General features: G+C 49.9%; 13 non-coding genes across 13 annotated transcripts; all 13 read left to right on the plus strand.

Moving 5' to 3' along the window:
- Positions 1–1,805: 1,805 nt before the first annotated feature.
- TRNAC-GCA (transfer RNA cysteine (anticodon GCA)) lies at positions 1,806–1,877 on the plus strand. Its single transcript has one exon. It is a non-coding gene; the product is annotated as a tRNA-Cys (tRNA).
- Positions 1,878–3,623: 1,746 nt separating this feature from the next.
- TRNAC-GCA (transfer RNA cysteine (anticodon GCA)) lies at positions 3,624–3,695 on the plus strand. Its single transcript has one exon. It is a non-coding gene; the product is annotated as a tRNA-Cys (tRNA).
- A 1,824-nt stretch (positions 3,696–5,519) lies between these two features.
- TRNAC-GCA (transfer RNA cysteine (anticodon GCA)) lies at positions 5,520–5,591 on the plus strand. The gene has a single exon. It is a non-coding gene; the product is annotated as a tRNA-Cys (tRNA).
- Positions 5,592–7,337: 1,746 nt separating this feature from the next.
- TRNAC-GCA (transfer RNA cysteine (anticodon GCA)) lies at positions 7,338–7,409 on the plus strand. The gene has a single exon. It is a non-coding gene; the product is annotated as a tRNA-Cys (tRNA).
- Positions 7,410–9,283: 1,874 nt separating this feature from the next.
- TRNAC-GCA (transfer RNA cysteine (anticodon GCA)) lies at positions 9,284–9,355 on the plus strand. The gene has a single exon. It is a non-coding gene; the product is annotated as a tRNA-Cys (tRNA).
- Positions 9,356–11,099: 1,744 nt separating this feature from the next.
- On the plus strand, positions 11,100–11,171 carry TRNAC-GCA (transfer RNA cysteine (anticodon GCA)). The gene has a single exon. It is a non-coding gene; the product is annotated as a tRNA-Cys (tRNA).
- A 1,848-nt stretch (positions 11,172–13,019) lies between these two features.
- TRNAC-GCA (transfer RNA cysteine (anticodon GCA)) lies at positions 13,020–13,091 on the plus strand. The gene has a single exon. It is a non-coding gene; the product is annotated as a tRNA-Cys (tRNA).
- Positions 13,092–14,875: 1,784 nt separating this feature from the next.
- TRNAC-GCA (transfer RNA cysteine (anticodon GCA)) lies at positions 14,876–14,947 on the plus strand. Its single transcript has one exon. It is a non-coding gene; the product is annotated as a tRNA-Cys (tRNA).
- A 1,873-nt stretch (positions 14,948–16,820) lies between these two features.
- On the plus strand, positions 16,821–16,892 carry TRNAC-GCA (transfer RNA cysteine (anticodon GCA)). Its single transcript has one exon. It is a non-coding gene; the product is annotated as a tRNA-Cys (tRNA).
- A 1,745-nt stretch (positions 16,893–18,637) lies between these two features.
- Positions 18,638–18,709, plus strand: TRNAC-GCA (transfer RNA cysteine (anticodon GCA)). The gene has a single exon. It is a non-coding gene; the product is annotated as a tRNA-Cys (tRNA).
- A 1,847-nt stretch (positions 18,710–20,556) lies between these two features.
- Positions 20,557–20,628, plus strand: TRNAC-GCA (transfer RNA cysteine (anticodon GCA)). The gene has a single exon. It is a non-coding gene; the product is annotated as a tRNA-Cys (tRNA).
- Positions 20,629–22,343: 1,715 nt separating this feature from the next.
- On the plus strand, positions 22,344–22,415 carry TRNAC-GCA (transfer RNA cysteine (anticodon GCA)). The gene has a single exon. It is a non-coding gene; the product is annotated as a tRNA-Cys (tRNA).
- A 611-nt stretch (positions 22,416–23,026) lies between these two features.
- Positions 23,027–23,098, plus strand: TRNAC-GCA (transfer RNA cysteine (anticodon GCA)). Its single transcript has one exon. It is a non-coding gene; the product is annotated as a tRNA-Cys (tRNA).
- The last annotated feature ends 651 nt before the right edge of the window (positions 23,099–23,749 follow it).

Below are 23,749 nucleotides of genomic sequence, written 5' to 3' on the forward strand. Positions count from 1 at the left end.
CCTCAAGTCTACGTCACCAGACGCCAGCTGATGTGCGTAGCAACAATATGAAATGGACTAATAATAGAACACAGAAGAATGAAGAGCCAACTCTGTATACTTTGTGGTGTCCGTGCTGCAAGGTACGTACAGCTAACTGCTTTGTGTTGTGTATTTTGCTTCTGGATGATTATATATTCAGAGCTGGATCTGTTTGCAAGATCTAGGTTTATTGTTTGGTAAATGAAACAGTGTTTTTGGATAAACTGATAAAACAAACTTCTCAGTAGGCATCAGACCCACAGTTTTCGTCTGAGAGAAAATGAGAGTTTATTTTATTCCTCTCAAACCATTTTTTTCTCGTGATATGACTTGATCTTTGCCACGTGCGACTCTGCTTCTCTCTCCCCGCCACTTGCATGACACAAGAGCTCCATCGTGGCTGGCAAGGCTGCCCATCCCGTTCAAGCACACGCCGTCTTCTTTACGAAGGAGGCACTGGCTAAGACTAGTTTCTCTGCCGTCAATGTGGAGGAGATGAACGCTTGGCTCGTCTACATCCATTACTCAGCCTCGTCCTGAGATTCAGGAGGCCGCGGGAGACATGAACTATCATCCATTGTTCACGAGTTTATGTTGCTGGCGACCCGCACTTCTGGCTCCATGGTCCTCGGTCAGGAGCACGACACTAACTGGTAACAACAGTTGGTAACAGGAGGTCACGACGACAGGTGAGCGAGGACAGGATTCCTGAGGCCGTAATGTAGATGGTTCTCATGGCCTTGTCCTCTCCAAGTCTACCATGAAGCGCTGGCCAATAACGGCAGGTTCCGGTGCTCGTTAGGCAGGCGGTCCTTGCACCCGAAGTACTCGGGAAGATCATCACCACCCCACCACCAGGTTGTGGACGGGACAGGGGCGCCGCGTCGTGGCTCCTACTGCGTCCCTGCCAGTGTCGTTGAGTGGCTGGCTCTCGTGGTCGGCCGGGTGGCTGTCTCTCGTGGTCGGCCGGGTGGCTGGTTCTCCTGGCCGGCCGGGTGGCTTGTTCTCCTGGTCGACCTGGTGGCTGGCTTTCTTGGTCGGCCGGGTGGCTGGCTCTCCTGGTCGTCCGGGTGGCTTGCTATCTTGGTCGGCCGGGCGGCTGGCTCTCCTGGTCGGCCGGGTGGCTGGGTCTCTTGGTCGGCCGGGTGGCTGGGTCTCTTGGTCGGCCGGGTGGCTGTCTCTTGGAAGTGCTCAGGATCGTATCCCATGATACTGGGGGAATAGCGTGTCTGGTCGACGCCAAATTACACGTCGTGTTTTTCGCTCCTCAAGATGATTTGTACTGCATGAATGATCCTTGTGTCTATGTGCTGGACCAGTGATGAATAATTGCTTTTACAGTGATACTCACAAGTTAGACGCCAACTGTTAGTGTCATATATCCAATACACACTATATGGGTACGCAAATACTTTACCTGGTTTATAGTAACGCATGATTCCATGATTTCCACCGTGACTGATGTGTGTCTGGCTGGTGAAATGAATGAGGTGTTTCAACAACAAATAACATTTATTGCGCGTTACAAATATCCGGTTTATACTGAAAGGCATTTCCAGTGAGGGTCTGAACTCATACCAGCAGCAGCAACTTGTCTCTACTCGTCTCATTCAACTCAAAAGTTCGTTCAATTTTTCACTGTGCTCAGTACAAGTTCTTCAGGGGTCTCGTCAAATGTGTCCCGCTTTCCATTACTGAAGAACGCTCTAAGGTTAGGCGTCTGTTACCTTTGTAAGGGAATCATGCACAGTGTTTTAGGTACGATCACATGACACTCAGCAGATGGGGGTGTAGCTCAGTGGTAGAGCATTCGACTGCAGATCGAGAGGTCCCCGGTTCAATCCCGGGCGCCCCCTACATCTAGTTTTCAGAGATCTGCTGCCCACAAAGGTTAACTTCCAGAGAATGATCACACACTAAAATCACCTCAAGTCTACGTCACCAGACGCCAGCTGATGTGCGTAGCAACAATATGAAATGGACTAATAATAGAACACAGAAGAATGAAGAGCCAACTCTGTATACTTTGTGGTGTCCGTGCTGCAAGGTACGTACAGCTAACTGCTTTGTGTTGTGTATTTTGCTTCTGGATTTTTATATATTCAGAGCTGGATCTGTCTGCAAGATCTAGGTTTATCATTTGGTAAATAAAACAGTGACTATGGATAAACTGGCAAAACAAACTTCTCAGTAGGCATCAGATCCACAGTCTTCGTTTGATAGAAAACCTGAGAGTTTATTATATTCCTCTTAAACCTTTCTTTTTCTTGTGATATGAGGATATCTGCCATGTACCCCTCCTCTCTCTCCCCGCCACTCGCATGACCCCAGGGCTCCATCGTGGCTGGCAAGGTTGCCCATCCCGTCCAAGCACACGCCATCTTCTCTACGAAGGAGGCACTGGCTAAGACTAGTTTCTCTGCCGTCAACGTGGAGGAGATGAACGCTTGGCTCGTGCACATCCATTACTCAGCCTCGTCCTGAGATTCAGGAGGACGCGCGAGACATGAACTATCATCCATTGTTCACGAGTTTATGTTGCTGACGACCCGCACTTCTGGCTCCATGGTCGTCGGTCAGGAGCACGACACTAACTGGTAACAACAGTTGGTAACAGGAGGTCACGACGACAGGTGAGCGAGGACAGGATTCCTGAGGGCGTAATGTAGATGGTTCTCGTGGCATTGTCCTCTCCAAGTCTACCATGAAGCGCTGGCCAATAACGGCAGGTTCCGCTGCTCATTAGGCAGGTGGTCCTTGTACCCGAAGTACTCGGGAAGATCACCACCACCCCACCACCAGGTTGTGGACGGGGCAGGGGCGCCGCGACGCGGTTTCAACTGCGTCCCTGCCAGTGTCGTCGAGTGGCTGGCTCTCCTGGCCGGCAGGGTGGCTGGTTCTCCTGGTCGGCCGGGTGGCTGGTTCTACTGGCCGGCTAGGTGGTTGGTTCTCCTGGTCGGCCGGGTGGCTGGCTCTCCTGGTCGGCCGGGTGGGTGTGTCTTGGAAGTGCTCAGGATCGTATCCCATGATACTGTGGGACTAGCATGTCTGGTCGCTGCCACATACACACTCATGTTTTTCGCTCCTCAAATTGATTTGTATTGCATGAATGATCCTTGTGTCTATGTGCTGGACCAGTGATGAATAATTGCTTTTACAGTGATAATCATCAAGTTAGACGCCAACTGTTAGTGTCATATACCCAATACACACTATATAGGCACGTAAATACTTTACCTGGTTTATAGTGACACATGATTCCATGATTTCCACTGTGACTGACGTGTGTCTGGACGCTGAAATGAATGAGGTGTTTCAACAACAAAAAACATTTATGGAACGATACAAATATCCGGTTTATACTGAAAGTCATTTCCAGTGAGGGTCTGAACTCATACCGGCAGCAGCGACTTGCCTCTACTCGTCTCACTCAACTCAAAAGTTTGTTCAATTTTTCACTGTGCTCAGTACAAGTTCTTCAGGAGTCTCGTCAAATGTCCCGCTTGCCATTACTGAAGAACACTCTAAGGTTAGGCGTCTGTTACCCTTGTAAGAGAATCATACATAATGTTGCAGATACTATCACATTACACCCAGCAGATGGGGGTGTAGCTCAGTGGTAGAGCATTCGACTGCAGATCGAGAGGTCCCCGGTTCAATCCCGGGCGCCCCCTACGTCTAGTTTTCAGAGATCTGTTGCCCACAAAGGTTAACTTCCAGAAAATGATCACACACTAAACTCACCTCAAGTCTACGTCACCAGACGCCAGCTGAAGTGCGTAGCAACAATATGAAATGGACTAATAATAGAACACAGAAGAATGAAGAGCCAACTCTGTATACTTTGTGGTGTCCGTGCTGCAAGGTACGTACAGCTAACTGCTTTGTGTTGTGTATTTTGCTTCTGGATGATTATATATTCAGAGCTGGATCTGTTTGCAAGATCTAGGTTTATTGTTTGGTAGGCATCAGACCCACAGTTTTCGTCTGAGAGAAAATGAGAGTTTATTATATTCCTCTCAAACCATTTTTTTCTCGTGATATGACTTGATCTTTGCCACGTGCGACTCTGCTTCTCTCTCCCCGCCACTTGCATGACACAAGAGCTCCATCGTGGCTGGCAAGGCTGCCCATCCCGTTCAAGCACACGCCGTCTTCTCTACGAAGGAGGCACTGGCTAAGACTAGTTTCTCTGCCGTCAATGTGGAGATGAACGCTTGGCTCGTCTACATCCATTACTCAGCCTCGTCCTGAGATTCAGGAGGCCGCGGGAGACATGAACTATCATCCATTGTTCACGAGTTTATGTTGCTGGCGACCCGCACTTCTGGCTCCATGGTCCTCGGTCAGGAGCACGACACTAACTGGTAACAACAGTTGGTAACGGGAGGTCACGACGACAGGTGAGCGAGGACAGGATTCCTGAGGCCGTAATGTAGATGGTTCTCATGGCCTTGTCCTCTCCAAGTCTACCATGAAGCGCTGGCCAATAACGGCAGGTTCCGGTGCTCGTTAGGCAGGCGGTCCTTGCACCCGAAGTACTCGGGAAGATCATCACCACCCCACCACCAGGTTGTGGACGGGACAGGGGCGCCGCGTCGTGGCTCCTACTGCGTCCCTGCCAGTGTCGTTGAGTGGCTGGCTCTCGTGGTCGGCCGGGTGGCTGTCTCTCGTGGTCGGCCGGGTGGCTGGTTCTCCTGGCCGGCCGGGTGGCTTGTTCTCCTGGTCGACCTGGTGGCTGGCTTTCTTGGTCGGCCGGGTGGCTGGCTCTCCTGGTCGTCCGGGTGGCTTGCTATCTTGGTCGGCCGGGCGGCTGGCTCTCCTGGTCGGCCGGGTGGCTGGGTCTCTTGGTCGGCCGGGTGGCTGGGTCTCTTGGTCGGCCGGGTGGCTGGGTCTTGGAAGTGCTCAGGATCGTATCCCATGATACTGGGGGAATAGCGTGTCTGGTCGACGCCAAATTACACGTCGTGTTTTTCGCTCCTCAAGATGATTTGTACTGCATGAATGATCCTTGTGTCTATGTGCTGGACCAGTGATGAATAATTGCTTTTACAGTGATACTCACAAGTTAGACGCCAACTGTTAGTGTCATATATCCAATACACACTATATGGGTACGCAAATACTTTACCTGGTTTATAGTAACGCATGATTCCATGATTTCCACCGTGACTGATGTGTGTCTGGCTGGTGAAATGAATGAGGTGTTTCAACAACAAATAACATTTATTGCGCGTTACAAATATCCGGTTTATACTGAAAGGCATTTCCAGTGAGGGTCTGAACTCATACCAGCAGCAGCAACTTGTCTCTACTCGTCTCATTCAACTCAAAAGTTCGTTCAATTTTTCACTGTGCTCAGTACAAGTTCTTCAGGGGTCTCGTCAAATGTGTCCCGCTTTCCATTACTGAAGAACGCTCTAAGGTTAGGCGTCTGTTACCTTTGTAAGGGAATCATGCACAGTGTTGTAGGTACGATCACATGACACTCAGCAGATGGGGGTGTAGCTCAGTGGTAGAGCATTCGACTGCAGATTGAGAGGTCCCCGGTTCAATCCCGGGCGCCCCCTACATCTAGTTTTCAGAGATCTGCTGCCCACAAAGGTTAACTTCCAGAAAATGATCACACACTAAAATCACCTCAAGTCTACGTCACCAGACGCCAGCTGATGTGCGTAGCAACAATATGAAATGGACTAATAATAGAACACAGAAGAATGAAGAGCCAACTCTGTATACTTTGTTGTGTCCGTGCTGCAAGGTACGTACAGCTAACTGCTTTGTGTTGTGTATTTTGCTTCTGGATGATTATATATTCAGAGCTGGATCTGTCTGCAAGATCTAGGTTTATCGTTTGGTAAATAAAACAGTGACTTTGGATAAACTGGCAAAACAAACTTCTCAGTAGGCATCAGACCCACAGTCTTCGTTTGATAGAAAACCTGAGAGTTTATTATATTCCTCTTAAACCTTTCTTTTTCTTGTGATATGAGGATATCTGCCATGTACCCCTCCTCTCTCTCCCCGCCACTCGCATGACCCCAGGGCTCCATCGTGGCTGGCAAGGTTGCCCATCCCGTCCAAGCACACGCCATCTTCTCTACGAAGGAGGCACTGGCTAAGACTAGTTTCTCTGCCGTCAACGTGGAGGAGATGAACGCTTGGCTCGTGCACATCCATTACTCAGCCTCGTCCTGAGATTCAGGAGGACGCGCGAGACATGAACTATCATCCATTGTTCACGAGTTTATGTTGCTGACGACCCGCACTTCTGGCTCCATGGTCGTCGGTCAGGAGCACGACACTAACTGGTAACAACAGTTGGTAACAGGAGGTCACGACGACAGGTGAGCGAGGACAGGATTCCTGAGGGCGTAATGTAGATGGTTCTCGTGGCCTTGTCCTCTCCAAGTCTACCATGAAGCGCTGGCCAATAACGGCAGGTTCCGCTGCTCATTAGGCAGGTGGTCCTTGTACCCGAAGTACTCGGGAAGATCACCACCACCCCACCACCAGGTTGTGGACGGGGCAGGGGCGCCGCGACGCGGTTTCAACTGCGTCCCTGCCAGTGTCGTCGAGTGGCTGGCTCTCCTGGCCGGCAGGGTGGCTGGTTCTCCTGGTCGGCCGGGTGGCTGGTTCTACTGGCCGGCTAGGTGGTTGGTTCTCCTGGTCGGCCGGGTGGCTGGCTCTCCTGGTCGGCCGGGTGGGTGTGTCTTGGAAGTGCTCAGGATCGTATCCCATGATACTGGGGGACTAGCGTGTCTGGTCACCGCCACATTACACCTCATGTTTTTCGCTCCTCAAGATGATTTGTATTGCATGAATGATCCTTGTGTCTCTGTGCTGGACCAGTGATGAATAATTGCTTTTACAGTGATACTCATCAAGTTAGACGCCAACTGTTAGTGTCATATACCCAATACACACTATATGGGCACGTAAATACTTTACCCGGTTTATAGTAACACATGATTCCATGATTTCCACTGTGACTGACGTGTGTCTGGACGCTGAAATGAATGAGGTGTTTCAACAACAAAAAACATTTATGGAACGATACAAATATCCGGTTTATACTGAAAGTCATTTCCAGTGAGGGTCTGAACTCATACCGGCAGCAGCGACTTGCCTCTACTCGTCTCACTCAACTCAAAAGTTTGTTCAATTTTTCACTGTGCTCAGTACAAGTTCTTCAGGAGTCTCGTCAAATGTCCCGCTTGCCATTACTGAAGAACGCTCTAAGGTTAGGCGTCTGTTACCCTTGTAAGAGAATCATACACAATGTTGCAGATACTATCACATTACACCCAGCAGATGGGGGTGTAGCTCAGTGGTAGAGCATTCGACTGCAGATCGAGAGGTCCCCGGTTCAATCCCGGGCGCCCCCTACATCTAGTTTTCAGAGATCTGTTGCCCACAAAGGTTAACTTCCAGAAAATGATCACACACTAAACTCACCTCAAGTCTACGTCACCAGACGCCAGCTGATGTGCGTAGCAACAATATGAAATGGACTAATAATAGAACACAGAAGAATGAAGAGCCAACTCTGTATACTTTGTGGTGTCCGTGCTGCAAGGTACGTACAGCTAACTGCTTTGTGTTGTGTATTTTGCTTCTGGATGATTATATATTCAGAGCTGGATCTGTTTGCAAGATCTAGGTTTATTGTTTGGTAAATGAAACAGTGTTTTTGGATAAACTGATAAAACAAACTTCTCAGTAGGCATCAGACCCACAGTTTTCGTCTGAGAGAAAATGAGAGTTTATTATATTCCTCTCAAACCATTTTTTTCTCGTGATATGACTTGATCTTTGCCACGTGCGACTCTGCTTCTCTCTCCCCGCCACTTGCATGACACAAGAGCTCCATCGTGGCTGGCAAGGCTGCCCATCCCGTTCAAGCACACGCCGTCTTCTCTACGAAGGAGGCACTGGCTAAGACTAGTTTCTCTGCCGTCAATGTGGAGGAGATGAACGCTTGGCTCGTCTACATCCATTACTCAGCCTCGTCCTGAGATTCAGGAGGCCGCGGGAGACATGAACTATCATCCATTGTTCACGAGTTTATGTTGCTGGCGACCCGCACTTCTGGCTCCATGGTCCTCGGTCAGGAGCACGACACTAACTGGTAACAACAGTTGGTAACAGGAGGTCACGACGACAGGTGAGCGAGGACAGGATTCCTGAGGCCGTAATGTAGATGGTTCTCATGGCCTTGTCCTCTCCAAGTCTACCATGAAGCGCTGGCCAATAACGGCAGGTTCCGGTGCTCGTTAGGCAGGTGGTCCTTGTACCCGAAGTACTCGGGAAGATCATCACCACCCCACCACCAGGTTGTGGACGGGACAGGGGCGCCGCGTCGTGGCTCCTACTGCGTCCCTGCCAGTGTCGTTGAGTGGCTGGCTCTCGTGGTCGGCCGGGTGGCTGTCTCTCGTGGTCGGCCGGGTGGCTGGTTCTCCTGGCCGGCCGGGTGGCTTGTTCTCCTGGTCGACCTGGTGGCTGGCTTTCTTGGTCGGCCGGGTGGCTGGCTCTCCTGGTCGTCCGGGTGGCTTGCTATCTTGGTCGGCCGGGCGGCTGGCTCTCCTGGTCGGCCGGGTGGCTGGGTCTCTTGGTCGGCCGGGTTGCTGGGTCTCTTGGTCGGCCGGGTGGCTGTCTCTTGGAAGTGCTCAGGATCGTATCCCATGATACTGGGGGAATAGCGTGTCTGGTCGACGCCAAATTACACGTCGTGTTTTTCGCTCCTCAAGATGATTTGTACTGCATGAATGATCCTTGTGTCTATGTGCTGGACCAGTGATGAATAATTGCTTTTACAGTGATACTCACAAGTTAGACGCCAACTGTTAGTGTCATATATCCAATACACACTATATGGGTACGCAAATACTTTACCTGGTTTATAGTAACGCATGATTCCATGATTTCCACCGTGACTGATGTGTGTCTGGCTGGTGAAATGAATGAGGTGTTTCAACAACAAATAACATTTATTGCGCGTTACAAATATCCGGTTTATACTGAAAGGCATTTCCAGTGAGGGTCTGAACTCATACCAGCAGCAGCAACTTGTCTCTACTCGTCTCATTCAACTCAAAAGTTCGTTCAATTTTTCACTGTGCTCAGTACAAGTTCTTCAGGGGTCTCGTCAAATGTGTCCCGCTTTCCATTACTGAAGAACGCTCTAAGGTTAGGCGTCTGTTACCTTTGTAAGGGAATCATGCACAGTGTTGTAGGTACGATCACATGACACTCAGCAGATGGGGGTGTAGCTCAGTGGTAGAGCATTCGACTGCAGATCGAGAGGTCCCCGGTTCAATCCCGGGCGCCCCCTACATCTAGTTTTCAGAGATCTGCTGCCCACAAAGGTTAACTTCCAGAAAATGATCACACACTAAAATCACCTCAAGTCTACGTCACCAGACGCCAGCTGATGTGCGTAGCAACAATATGAAATGGACTAATAATAGAACACAGAAGAATGAAGAGCCAACTCTGTATACTTTGTGGTGTCCGTGCTGCAAGGTACGTACAGCTAACTGCTTTGTGTTGTGTATTTTGCTTCTGGATGATTATATATTCAGAGCTGGATCTGTCTGCAAGATCTAGGTTTATCGTTTGGTAAATAAAACAGTGACTTTGGATAAACTGGCAAAACAAACTTCTCAGTAGGCATCAGACCCACAGTCTTCGTTTGATAGAAAACCTGAGGTTATTATATTCCTCTTAAATCTTTCTTTTTCTTGTGATATGAGGATATCTGCCATGTACCCCTCCTCTCTCTCCCCGCCACTCGCATGACCCCAGGGCTCCATCGTGGCTGGCAAGGTTGCCCATCCCGTCCAAGCACACGCCATCTTCTCTACGAAGGAGGCACTGGCTAAGACTAGTTTCTCTGCCGTCAACGTGGAGGAGATGAACGCTTGGCTCGTGCACATCCATTACTCAGCCTCGTCCTGAGATTCAGGAGGACGCGCGAGACATGAACTATCATCCATTGTTCACGAGTTTATGTTGCTGACGACCCGCACTTCTGGCTCCATGGTCGTCGGTCAGGAGCACGACACTAACTGGTAACAACAGTTGGTAACAGGAGGTCACGACGACAGGTGAGCGAGGACAGGATTCCTGAGGGCGTAATGTAGATGGTTCTCGTGGCCTTGTCCTCTCCAAGTCTACCATGAAGCGCTGGCCAATAACGGCAGGTTCCGCTGCTCATTAGGCAGGTGGTCCTTGTACCCGAAGTACTCGGGAAGATCACCACCACCCCACCACCAGGTTGTGGACGGGGCAGGGGCGCCGCGACGCGGTTTCAACTGCGTCCCTGCCAGTGTCGTCGAGTGGCTGGCTCTCCTGGCCGGCAGGGTGGCTGGTTCTCCTGGTCGGCCGGGTGGCTGGTTCTACTGGCCGGCTAGGTGGTTGGTTCTCCTGGTCGGCCGGGTGGCTGGCTCTCCTGGTCGGCCGGGTGGGTGTGTATTGGAAGTGCTCAGGATCGTATCCCATGATACTGTGGGACTAGCATGTCTGGTCGCTGCCACATTACACCTCATGTTTTTCGCTCCTCAAGATGATTTGTATTGCATGAATGATCCTTGTGTCTCTGTGCTGGACCAGTGATGAATAATTGCTTTTACAGTGATACTCATCAAGTTAGACGCCAACTGTTAGTGTCATATACCCAATACACACTATATGGGCACGTAAATACTTTACCCGGTTTATAGTGACACATGATTCCATGATTTCCACTGTGACTGACGTGTGTCTGGACGCTGAAATGAATGAGGTGTTTCAACAACAAAAAACATTTATGGAACGATACAAATATCCGGTTTATACTGAAAGTCATTTCCAGTGAGGGTCTGAACTCATACCGGCAGCAGCGACTTGCCTCTACTCGTCTCACTCAACTCAAAAGTTTGTTCAATTTTTCACTGTGCTCAGTACAAGTTCTTCAGGAGTCTCGTCAAATGTCCCGCTTGCCATTACTGAAGAACGCTCTAAGGTTAGGCGTCTGTTACCCTTGTAAGAGAATCATACACAATGTTGCAGATACTATCACATTACACCCAGCAGATGGGGGTGTAGCTCAGTGGTAGAGCATTCGACTGCAGATCGAGAGGTCCCCGGTTCAATCCCGGGCGCCCCCTACGTCTAGTTTTCAGAGATCTGTTGCCCACAAAGGTTAACTTCCAGAAAATGATCACACACTAAACTCACCTCAAGTCTACGTCACCAGACGCCAGCTGATGTGCGTAGCAACAATATGAAATGGACTAATAATAGAACACAGAAGAATGAAGAGCCAACTCTGTATACTTTGTGGTGTCCGTGCTGCAAGGTACGTACAGCTAACTGCTTTGTGTTGTGTATTTTGCTTCTGGATGATTATATATTCAGAGCTGGATCTGTTTGCAAGATCTAGGTTTATTGTTTGGTAAATGAAACAGTGTTTTTGGATAAACTGATAAAACAAACTTCTCAGTAGGCATCAGACCCACAGTTTTCGTCTGAGAGAAAATGAGAGTTTATTATATTCCTCTCAAACCATTTTTTTCTCGTGATATGACTTGATCTTTGCCACGTGCGACTCTGCTTCTCTCTCCCCGCCACTTGCATGACACAAGAGCTCCATCGTGGCTGGCAAGGCTGCCCATCCCGTTCAAGCACACGCCGTCTTCTCTACGAAGGAGGCACTGGCTAAGACTAGTTTCTCTGCCGTCAATGTGGAGGAGATGAACGCTTGGCTCGTCTACATCCATTACTCAGCCTCGTCCTGAGATTCAGGAGGCCGCGGGAGACATGAACTATCATCCATTGTTCACGAGTTTATGTTGCTGGCGACCCGCACTTCTGGCTCCATGGTCCTCGGTCAGGAGCACGACACTAACTGGTAACAACAGTTGGTAACAGGAGGTCACGACGACAGGTGAGCGAGGACAGGATTCCTGAGGCCGTAATGTAGATGGTTCTCATGGCCTTGTCCTCTCCAAGTCTACCATGAAGCGCTGGCCAATAACGGCAGGTTCCGGTGCTCGTTAGGCAGGTGGTCCTTGTACCCGAAGTACTCGGGAAGATCATCACCACCCCACCACCAGGTTGTGGACGGGACAGGGGCGCCGCGTCGTGGCTCCTACTGCGTCCCTGCCAGTGTCGTTGAGTGGCTGGCTCTCGTGGTCGGCCGGGTGGCTGTCTCTCGTGGTCGGCCGGGTGGCTGGTTCTCCTGGCCGGCCGGGTGGCTTGTTCTCCTGGTCGACCTGGTGGCTGGCTTTCTTGGTCGGCCGGGTGGCTGGCTCTCCTGGTCGTCCGGGTGGCTTGCTATCTTGGTCGGCCGGGCGGCTGGCTCTCCTGGTCGGCCGGGTGGCTGGGTCTCTTGGTCGGCCGGGTGGCTGGGTCTTGGAAGTGCTCAGGATCGTATCCCATGATACTGGGGGAATAGCGTGTCTGGTCGACGCCAAATTACACGTCGTGTTTTTCGCTCCTCAAGATGATTTGTACTGCATGAATGATCCTTGTGTCTATGTGCTGGACCAGTGATGAATAATTGCTTTTACAGTGATACTCACAAGTTAGACGCCAACTGTTAGTGTCATATATCCAATACACACTATATGGGTACGCAAATACTTTACCTGGTTTATAGTAACGCATGATTCCATGATTTCCACCGTGACTGATGTGTGTCTGGCTGCTGAAATGAATGAGGTGTTTCAACAACAAATAACATTTATGGACGTTACAAATATCCGGTTTATACTGAAAGTCATTTCCAGTGAGGGTCTGAACTCATACCAGCAGCAGCAACTTGTCTCTACTCGTCTCACTCAACTCAAAAGTTTGTTCAATTTTTCACTGTGCTCAGTACAAGTTCTTCAGGAGTCTCGTCAAATGTGTCCCGCTTTCCATTACTGAAGAACGCTCTAAGGTTAGGCGTCTGTTACCTTTGTAAGGGAATCATGCACAGTGTTGTAGGTACGATCACATGACACTCAGCAGATGGGGGTGTAGCTCAGTGGTAGAGCATTCGACTGCAGATCGAGAGGTCCCCGGTTCAATCCCGGGCGCCCCCTACATCTAGTTTTCAGAGATCTGCTGCCCACAAAGGTTAACTTCCAGAAAATGATCACACACTAAAATCACCTCAAGTCTACGTCACCAGACGCCAGCTGATGTGCGTAGCAACAATATGAAATGGACTAATAATAGAACACAGAAGAATGAAGAGCCAACTCTGTATACTTTGTGGTGTCCGTGCTGCAAGGTACGTACAGCTAACTGCTTTGTGTTGTGTATTTTGCTTCTGGATGATTATATATTCAGAGCTGGATCTGTCTGCAAGATCTAGGTTTATCGTTTGGTAAATAAAACAGTGACTTTGGATAAACTGGCAAAACAAACTTCTCAGTAGGCATCAGACCCACAGTCTTCGTTTGATAGAAAACCTGAGAGTTTATTATATTCCTCTTAAACCTTTCTTTTTCTTGTGATATGAGGATATCTGCCATGTACCCCTCCTCTCTCTCCCCGCCACTCGCATGACCCCAGGGCTCCATCGTGGCTGGCAAGGTTGCCCATCCCGTCCAAGCACACGCCATCTTCTCTACGAAGGAGGCACTGGCTAAGACTAGTTTCTCTGCCGTCAACGTGGAGGAGATGAACGCTTGGCTCGTGCACATCCATTACTCAGCCTCGTCCTGAGATTCAGGAGGACGCGCGAGACATGAACTATCATCCATTGTTCACGAGTTTATGTTGCTGACGACCCGCACTTCTGGCTCCATGGTCGTCGGTCAGGAGCACGACACTAACTGGTAACAACAGTTGGTAACAGGAGGTCACGACGACAGGTGAGCGAGGACAGGATTCCTGAGGGCTTAATGTAGATGGTTCTCGTGGCCTTGTCCTCTCCAAGTCTACCATGAAGCGCTGGTCAATAGCGGCAGGTTCCGCTGCTCGTTAGGAAGGTGGTCCTTGTACCCGAAGTACTCGGGAAGATCACCACCACCCCACCATCAGGTTGTGGACGGGACAGGGGCGCCGCGTCGCGGCTTCTACTGCGTCCCTGCCAGTGTCGTCGAGTGGCTGGCTCTCCTGGTCGGCCGGGTGGCTGGTTCTCCTGGTCGGCCGGGTGGCTGGTTCTCCTGGCCGGCTGGTTCTCCTGGTCGGGTGGGTGGCTGGTTCTCCTGGGCGGGTGGTTGGTTCTCCTGGTCGGCCGGGTGGCTGGCTCTCCTGGTCGGCCGGGTGGGTGTGTCTTGGAAGTGCTCAGGATCGTATCCCATGATACTGTGGGACTAGCATGTCTGGTCGCTGCCACATACACACTCATGTTTTTCGCTCCTCAAATTGATTTGTATTGCATGAATGATCCTTGTGTCTCTGTGCTGGACCAGTGATGAATAATTGCTTTTATAGTGATAATCATCAAGTTAGACGCCAACTGTTAGTGTCATATACCCAATACACACTATATGGGCACGTAAATACTTTACCTGGTTTATAGTGACACATGATTCCATGATTTCCACTGTGACTGACGTGTGTCTGGACGCTGAAATGAATGAGGTGTTTCAACAACAAAAAACATTTATGGAACGATACAAATATCCGGTTTATACTGAAAGTCATTTCCAGTGAGGGTCTGAACTCATACCGGCAGCAGCGACTTGCCTCTACTCGTCTCACTCAACTCAAAAGTTTGTTCAATTTTTCACTGTGCTCAGTACAAGTTCTTCAGGAGTCTCGTCAAATGTCCCGCTTGCCATTACTGAAGAACGCTCTAAGGTTAGGCGTCTGTTACCCTTGTAAGAGAATCATACACAATGTTGCAGATACTATCACATTACACCCAGCAGATGGGGGTGTAGCTCAGTGGTAGAGCATTCGACTGCAGATCGAGAGGTCCCCGGTTCAATCCCGGGCGCCCCCTACGTCTAGTTTTCAGAGATCTGTTGCCCACAAAGGTTAACTTCCAGAAAATGATCACACACTAAACTCACCTCAAGTCTACGTCACCAGACGCCAGCTGATGTGCGTAGCAACAATATGAAATGGACTAATAATAGAACACAGAAGAATGAAGAGCCAACTCTGTATACTTTGTGGTGTCCGTGCTGCAAGGTACGTACAGCTAACTGCTTTGTGTTGTGTATTTTGCTTCTGGATGATTATATATTCAGAGCTGGATCTGTTTGCAAGATCTAGGTTTATTGTTTGGTAAATGAAACAGTGTTTTTGGATAAACTGATAAAACAAACTTCTCAGTAGGCATCAGACCCACAGTTTTCGTCTGAGAGAAAATGAGAGTTTATTATATTCCTCTCAAACCAATTTTTTCTCGTGATATGACTTGGTCTTTGCCACGTGCGACTCTGCTCCTCTCTCCCCGCCACTTGCATGACACAAGAGCTCCATCGTGGCTGGCAAGGCTGCCCATCCCGTTCAAGCACACGCCGTCTTCTCTACGAAGGAGGCACTGGCTAAGACTAGTTTCTCTGCCGTCAATGTGGAGGAGATGAACGCTTGGCTCGTCTACATCCATTACTCAGCCTCGTCCTGAGATTCAGGAGGCCGCGGGAGACATGAACTATCATCCATTGTTCACGAGTTTATGTTGCTGGCGACCCGCACTTCTGGCTCCATGGTCCTCGGTCAGGAGCACGACACTAACTGGTAACAACAGTTGGTAACAGGAGGTCACGACGACAGGTGAGCGAGGACAGGATTCCTGAGGCCGTAATGTAGATGGTTCTCATGGCCTTGTCCTCTCCAAGTCTACCATGAAGCGCTGGCCAATAACGGCAGGTTCCGGTGCTCGTTAGGCAGGTGGTCCTTGTACCCGAAGTACTCGGGAAGATCATCACCACCCCACCACCAGGTTGTGGACGGGACAGGGGCGCCGCGTCGTGGCTCCTACTGCGTCCCTGCCAGTGTCGTTGAGTGGCTGGCTCTCGTGGTCGGCCGGGTGGCTGTCTCTCGTGGTCGGCCGGGTGGCTGGTTCTCCTGGCCGGCCGGGTGGCTTGTTCTCCTGGTCGACCTGGTGGCTGGCTTTCTTGGTCGGCCGGGTGGCTGGCTCTCCTGGTCGTCCGGGTGGCTTCCTATCTTGGTCGGCCGGGCGGCTGGCTCTCCTGGTCGGCCGGGTGGCTGGGTCTCTTGGTCGGCCGGGTGGCTGGGTCTCTTGGTCGGCCGGGTGGCTGTGTCTTGGAAGTGCTCAGGATCGTATCCCATGATACTGGGGGAATAGCGTGTCTGGTCGACGCCAAATTACACGTCGTGTTTTTCGCTCCTCAAGATGATTTGTACTGCATGAATGATCCTTGTGTCTATGTGCTGGACCAGTGATGAATAATTGCTTTTACAGTGATACTCACAAGTTAGACGCCAACTGTTAGTGTCATATATCCAATACACACTATATGGGTACGCAAATACTTTACCTGGTTTATAGTAACGCATGATTCCATGATTTCCACCGTGACTGATGTGTGTCTGGCTGGTGAAATGAATGAGGTGTTTCAACAACAAATAACATTTATTGCGCGTTACAAATATCCGGTTTATACTGAAAGTCATTTCCAGTGAGGGTCTGAACTCATACCAGCAGCAGCAACTTGTCTCTACTCGTCTCATTCAACTCAAAAGTTCGTTCAATTTTTCACTGTGCTCAGTACAAGTTCTTCAGGGGTCTCGTCAAATGTGTCCCGCTTTCCATTACTGAAGAACGCTCTAAGGTTAGGCGTCTGTTACCTTGTAAGGGAATCATGCACAGTGTTGTAGGTACGATCACATGACACTCAGCAGATGGGGGTGTAGCTCAGTGGTAGAGCATTCGACTGCAGATCGAGAGGTCCCCGGTTCAATCCCGGGCGCCCCCTACATCTAGTTTTCAGAGATCTGCTGCCCACAAAGGTTAACTTCCAGAAAATGATCACACACTAAAATCACCTCAAGTCTACGTCACCAGACGCCAGCTGATGTGCGTAGCAACAATATGAAATGGACTAATAATAGAACACAGAAGAATGAAGAGCCAACTCTGTATACTTTGTGGTGTCCGTGCTGCAAGGTACGTACAGCTAACTGCTTTGTGTTGTGTATTTTGCTTCTGGATGATTATATATTCAGAGCTGGATCTGTCTGCAAGATCTAGGTTTATCGTTTGGTAAATAAAACAGTGACTTTGGATAAACTGGCAAAACAAACTTCTCAGTAGGCATCAGACCCACAGTCTTCGTTTGATAGAAAACCTGAGAGTTTATTATATTCCTCTTAAACCTTTCTTTTTCTTGTGATATGAGGATATCTGCCATGTACCCCTCCTCTCTCTCCCCGCCACTCGCATGACCCCAGGGCTCCATCGTGGCTGGCAAGGTTGCCCATCCCGTCCAAGCACACGCCATCTTCTCTACGAAGGAGGCACTGGCTAAGACTAGTTTCTCTGCCGTCAACGTGGAGGAGATGAACGCTTGGCTCGTGCACATCCATTACTCAGCCTCGTCCTGAGATTCAGGAGGACGCGCGAGACATGAACTATCATCCATTGTTCACGAGTTTATGTTGCTGACGACCCGCACTTCTGGCTCCATGGTCGTCGGTCAGGAGCACGACACTAACTGGTAACAACAGTTGGTAACAGGAGGTCACGACGACAGGTGAGCGAGGACAGGATTCCTGAGGGCGTAATGTAGATGGTTCTCGTGGCCTTGTCCTCTCCAAGTCTACCATGAAGCGCTGGCCAATAACGGCAGGTTCCGCTGCTCGTTAGGCAGGTGGTCCTTGTACCCGAAGTACTCGGGAAGATCACCACCACCCCACCACCAGGTTGTGGACGGGGCAGGGGCGCCGCGACGCGGTTTCAACTGCGTCCCTGCTAGTGTCGTCGAGTGGCTGGCTCTCCTGGCCGGCAGGGTGGCTGGTTCTCCTGGTCGGCCGGGTGGCTGGTTCTACTGGCCGGCTAGGTGGTTGGTTCTCCTGGTCGGCCGGGTGGCTGGCTCTCCTGGTCGGCCGGGTGGCTGTGTCTTGGAAGTGCTCAGGATCGTATCTCATGATACTGGGGGAATAGCGTGTTTGGTCGCCGCCAAATTACACGTCGTGTTTTTCGCTCCTCAAGATGATTTGTATTGCATGAATGATCCTTGTGTCTATGTGCTGGACCAGTGATGAATAATTGCTTTTACAGTGATACTCATCAAGTTAGACGCCAACTGTTAGTGTCATATACCCAATACACACTATATGGGCACGTAAATACTTTACCTGGTTTATAGTGACACATGATTCCATGATTTCCATGTGACTGATGTGTCTCTGGCCGCTGAAATGAATGAGGTGTTTCAACAACAAATAACATTTATGGTGCATTACAAATATCCTGTTTATACTGAAAGGCATTTCCAGTGAGGGTCTGAACTCATACCGGCAGCAGCAACTTGTCTCTACTCGTCTCACTCAACTCAAAAGTTCGCTCAATTTTTCACTGTGCTGAGTACAAGTTCTTCAGGAGTCTCGTCAAATGTCCCGCTTGCCATTACTGAAGAACGCTCTAAGGTTAGGAGTCTGTTACCCTTGTAAGGGAATCATGCACAGTGTTGCAGATACGATCACATTACACCCAGCAGATGGGGGTGTAGCTCAGTGGTAGAGCATTCGACTGCAGATCGAGAGGTCCCCGGTTCAATCCCGGGCGCCCCCTACATCTAGTTTTGAGATATCTGTTGCCGACAAAGGTTAACTTCCAGAAATTGATCACACACTAATTTCACCTCAAGTCTACGTCACCAGACGCCAGCTGATGTGCGTAGCAACAATATGAAATGGACTAATAATAGAACACAGAAGAATGAAGAGCCAACTCTGTATACCTTGTGGTGTCCGTGCTGCAAGGTACGTACAGCTAACTGGTTTGTGTTGTGTATTTTGCTTCTGGATGATTATATATTCAGAGCTGGACTGTCTGCAAGATCTAGGTTTATTGTTTGGTAAATGAAACAGTGTTTTTGGATAAACTGATAAAACAAACTTCTCAGTAGGCATCAGACCCACAGTTTTCGTCTGAGAGAAAATGAGAGTTTATTATATTCCTCTCAAACCATTTTTTTCTCGTGATATGACTTGGTCTTTGCCAGGTGCGACTCTGCTCCTCTCTCCCCGCCTCTCGCATGACCCCAGAGCTCCATCCTGGCTGGCTAGGCTGCCCATCCCGTCCAAGCACACGCCATCTTCTCTACGAAGGGGGCACTGGCTAAGACTAGGTTCTCTGCCGTCAACGTGGAGGAGATAAACACTTGGCTCGTGTACATCCATTACTCAGCCTCGTCCTAATATTCACGAGGACGCGGGAGACATGAACTACCATCCATTGTTCACGAGTTTATGTTGCTGGCGACCCGCACTTCTGGCTCCATGGTCCTCGGTCAGGAGCACGACACTAACTGGTAACAACAGTTGGTAACAGGAGGTCACGACGACAGGTGAGCGAGGACAGGATTCCTGAGGGCGTAATGTAGATGGTTCTCGTGGCCTTGTCCTCTCCAAGTCTACCATGAAGCGCTGGCCAATAACGGCAGGTTCCGCTGCTAGTTAGGCAGGTGGTCCTTGTACACGAAGTACTCGGGAAGATCACCACCACCCCACCACCAGGTTGTGGACGGGACAGGGGCGCCGCGTCGTGGCTCCTACTGCGTCCCTGCTAGTGTCGTCGAGTGGCTGCCTCTCCTGGTCGGCCGAGTGGCTGGCTCTCCTGGTCGGCCGGGTGGATGGCTCTCCTGGTGGGCCGGGTGGCGGGTTCTCCTGGTCGGCCGGGTGGCTAGCTCTCCTGGTCGGCCGGGTGGCTGGCTCTCCTGGTGGGCCGAGTGGCTGGTTCTTCTGGTCGGCCGGGTGGCTGGTTCTCCTGGTCGGCCGGGTGGCTGGCTCTCCTGGTGGGCCGGGTGGCTGTGTCTTGGAAGTGCTCAGGATCGTATCTCATGATACTGGGGGAATAGCGTGTTTGGTCGCCGCCACATTACACGTCGTGTTTTTCGCTCCTCAAGATGATTTGTATTGCATGAATGATCCTTGTGTCTGTGTGCTGGACCAGTGATGAATAATTGCTTTTACAGTGATACTCATCAAGTTAGACGCCAACTGTTAGTGTCATATACCCAATACACACTATATGGGCACGTAAATACTTTACCTGGTTTATAGTAACACATGATTCCATGATTTCCACCGTGACTGACGTGTGTCTGGCCGCTGAAATGAATGAGGTGTTTCAACAACAAATAACATTTATGGAACATTACAAATATCCGGTTTATACTGAAAGTCATTGCCAGTGAGGGTCTGAACTCATACCGGCAGCAGCGACTTGTCTCTAATCGTCTCACTCAACTCAGAAGTTCGTTCAATTTTTCACTGTGCTCAGTACAAGTTCTTCAGGAGTCTCGTCAAATGTCCCGCTTTCCATTACTGAAGAACGCTCTAAGGTTAGGCGTCTGTTACCCTTGTAAGGGAATCATGCACAGTGTTGCAGGTACGATCACATTACGCCCAGCAGATGGGGGTGTAGCTCAGTGGTAGAGCATTCGACTGCAGATCGAGAGGTCCCCGGTTCAATCCCGGGCGCCCCCTACATCTAGTTTTCAGAGATCTGTTGCCCACAAAGATTAACTTCCAGAAAATGATCACACACTAAACTCATCTCAAGTCTACGTCACCAGACGCCAGCTGATGTGCGTAGCAACAATATGAAATGGACTAATAAAAGAACACAGAAGAATGAAGAGCCAACTCTGTATACTTTGTGGTGTCCGTGCTGCAAGGTACGTACAGCTAACTGGTTTGTGTTGTGCATTTTGCTTCTGGATGATTATATATTCAGAGCTGGACTGTCTGCAAGATCTAGGTTTATTGTTTGGTAAATGAAACAGTGTTTTTGGATAAACTGATAAAACAAACTTCTCAGTAGGCATCAGACCCACAGTTTTCGTCTGAGAGAAAATGAGAGTTTATTATATTCCTCTCAAACCATTTTTTTTCTCGTGATATGACTTGGTCTTTGCCACGTGCGACTCTGCTCCTCTCTCCCCGCCTCTCGCATGACCCAAGAGCTCCATCCTGGCTGGCTAGGCTGCCCATCCCGTCCAAGCACACGCCGTCTTCTCTACGAAGGAGGCACTGGCTAAGACTAGGTTCTCTGCCGTCAACGTGGAGGAGATGAACGCTTGGCTCGTCTACATCCATTACTCAGCTGACGACCCGCACTTCTGGCTCCATGGTCCTCGGTCAGGAGCACGACACTAAATGGTAACAACAGTTGGTAACAGGAGGTCACGACGACAGGTGAGCGAGGACAGGATTCCTGAGGGCGTAATGTAGATGGTTCTCATGGCCTTGTCCTCTCCAAGTCTACCATGAAGCGCTGGCCAATAACGGCAGGTTCCGCTGCTAGTTAGGCAGGTGGTCCTTGTACCCGAAGTACTCGGGAAGATGACCACCACCCCACCATCAGGTTATAGACGGGACAGGGGCGCCGCGACGTGGCTTCTACTGCGTCCCTGCCAGTGTCGTCGAGTAGATGGCTCTCCTGGTCGGCCGGGTGGCTGGTTCTCCTGGTCGGCCGGGTGGCGGGCTCTCCTGGTCGGCCGGGTGGCTGGGTCTCTTGGTCGGCCGGGTGGCTGTGTCTTGGAAGTGCTCAGGATCGTATCTCATGATACTGTGGGACTAGCGTGTCTGGTCGCCGCCAAATTACACCTCATGTTTTTCGCTCCTCAAGATGATTTGTATTGCATGAATGATCCTTGTGTCTGTGTGCTGGACCAGTGATGAATAATTGCTTTTACAGTGATACTCATCAAGTTAGACGCCAACTGTTAGTGTCATATACCCAATACACACTATATGGGCACGTAAATACTTTACCTGGTTTATAGTGACACATGATTCCATGATTTCCACCGTGACTGACGTGTGTCTGGCTGGTGAAATGAACGAGGTGTTTCAACAACAAATAACATTAATGGCGCGTTACAAATATCCGGTTTATACTGAAAGTCATTTCCAGTGAGGGTCTGAACTCATACCGGCAGTAGCAACTTGTCTCTACTCGTCTCACTCAACTCAAAAGTTCGTTCAATTTTTCACTGTGCTCAGTACAAGTTCTTTAGGAGTCTCGTCAAGGGTTAACCTACGGTGTTTTCCGTTTACCATTACCAAAATCTAATACCGTCATCATCCGTAGCACAACACTACACGCACAAGTTTCTCAAAGTACTTGGATGATACGTAACTAAATCTGGAATCTCACGTAGGAGTCATTATCGCTTCAATACCCTGCGTAATAGGACGGGGGTGTAGCTCAGTGGTAGAGCATTCGACTGCAGATCGAGAGGTCCCTGGTTCAATCCCGGGCGCCCCCTACCATCTCTTTAGGCTCTTTTCCTTGAACAGCGTCCCCTTCTGGAGAATACACACGAAACTAACACTTCACGTCATCCATCAGATGCTTAGGTGGGGCGAGTAATATGAAGGAAGTAGTTTGTACAAAGTCCAGCATCAAGAGTTAACACAGACTCACACCATCCTGACTGCAAGGCTCATAAGGTAACTAGTTATTACTTTACAAATTACATTTCCTGGTCCGAAACTGTTCAGCTTCCATAACGTTTCTTAGACCTGTTAAGTCCAAGAAACATCCTTTTATAGACATTAGACACACTCTTCTTGCCTCGTCTCGAGAAAATTTATTTTCACAACAGAAACATTTCACCTTCAAAAGGTGTCTTGTGACCTCCGGTGACCCCGGGTGAGCTCCCCAGCTGGCCCCTCTTCACCCGTCACCCACACCACACGGAGAGTCACCATCAATTCCTTCGTCAGATCAGATCTAGAATCAGTCACTTCACTGGGGCCCCCTCCCTCATGGCGCTACTGTCATTTTGTGGACAGATTTTGATACCCTGTGACTATCGTAGGGAGTCGTGCTGTCTGCGGTAGATACGAGGCCATCCATCTCTCAACGGGAGCATGAGGGGGTGTAGCTCAGTGGTAGAGCATTCGACTGCAGATCGAGAGGTCCCTGGTTCAATCCCGGGCGCCCCCTGACACTAGTTTTTGAAGAGGTGTGATACCTAATAAGGTCCAGTTGTAGGAAACAAACTAACACGAACGTGACCTTTACAGCTTACGACGGCCGCTGGACCCAAAGTGTTACTGTATATCTAGAGGGGTCGCCCCACCCGCTCATGATGTCAGCAATGCCTTCACTCTGACACCAGGCCACACTGGTGGCACACATGGCTGCCACCACCAGCAGCGCACCGGAGTGGAAGCCTTAGGAAACACTTGGGTCATGAACCACAAACCTTATACCGTCAGTCCATAATGGTGACAATACTGACCACAACCAACAGGGAAGACAGAGATGGCAACTCTCGCTGCCACCAGTGGTTAACAGTGTGGGTAGCAACCACATCCAACAGGTGCGAGTAATAATGCCAGGTGTTCCACACTACCCTGCACACGCTGGTGACGTGATCCTGGCCCGTAACACCTCGGCTGTACCGGCAGTGTTATCAGCATCCAACAACACCAAGAATGAGACTATTTTCTATCAACATTCACCATCCGTAGGGTTGTGATGGCACTATCAACCACTGGGAGAAAATACTGGTGGAAGTGTGTGTGTGTGTGTGTGTGTGTGTGTGTGTGTGTGTGTGTGTGTGTGTGTGTGTGTGTGTGTGTCGGCACCTTC

This window comes from Panulirus ornatus, chromosome 17 (assembly GCF_036320965.1).
Source record: "Panulirus ornatus isolate Po-2019 chromosome 17, ASM3632096v1, whole genome shotgun sequence".
Lineage (NCBI taxonomy): Eukaryota > Metazoa > Arthropoda > Malacostraca > Decapoda > Palinuridae > Panulirus > Panulirus ornatus.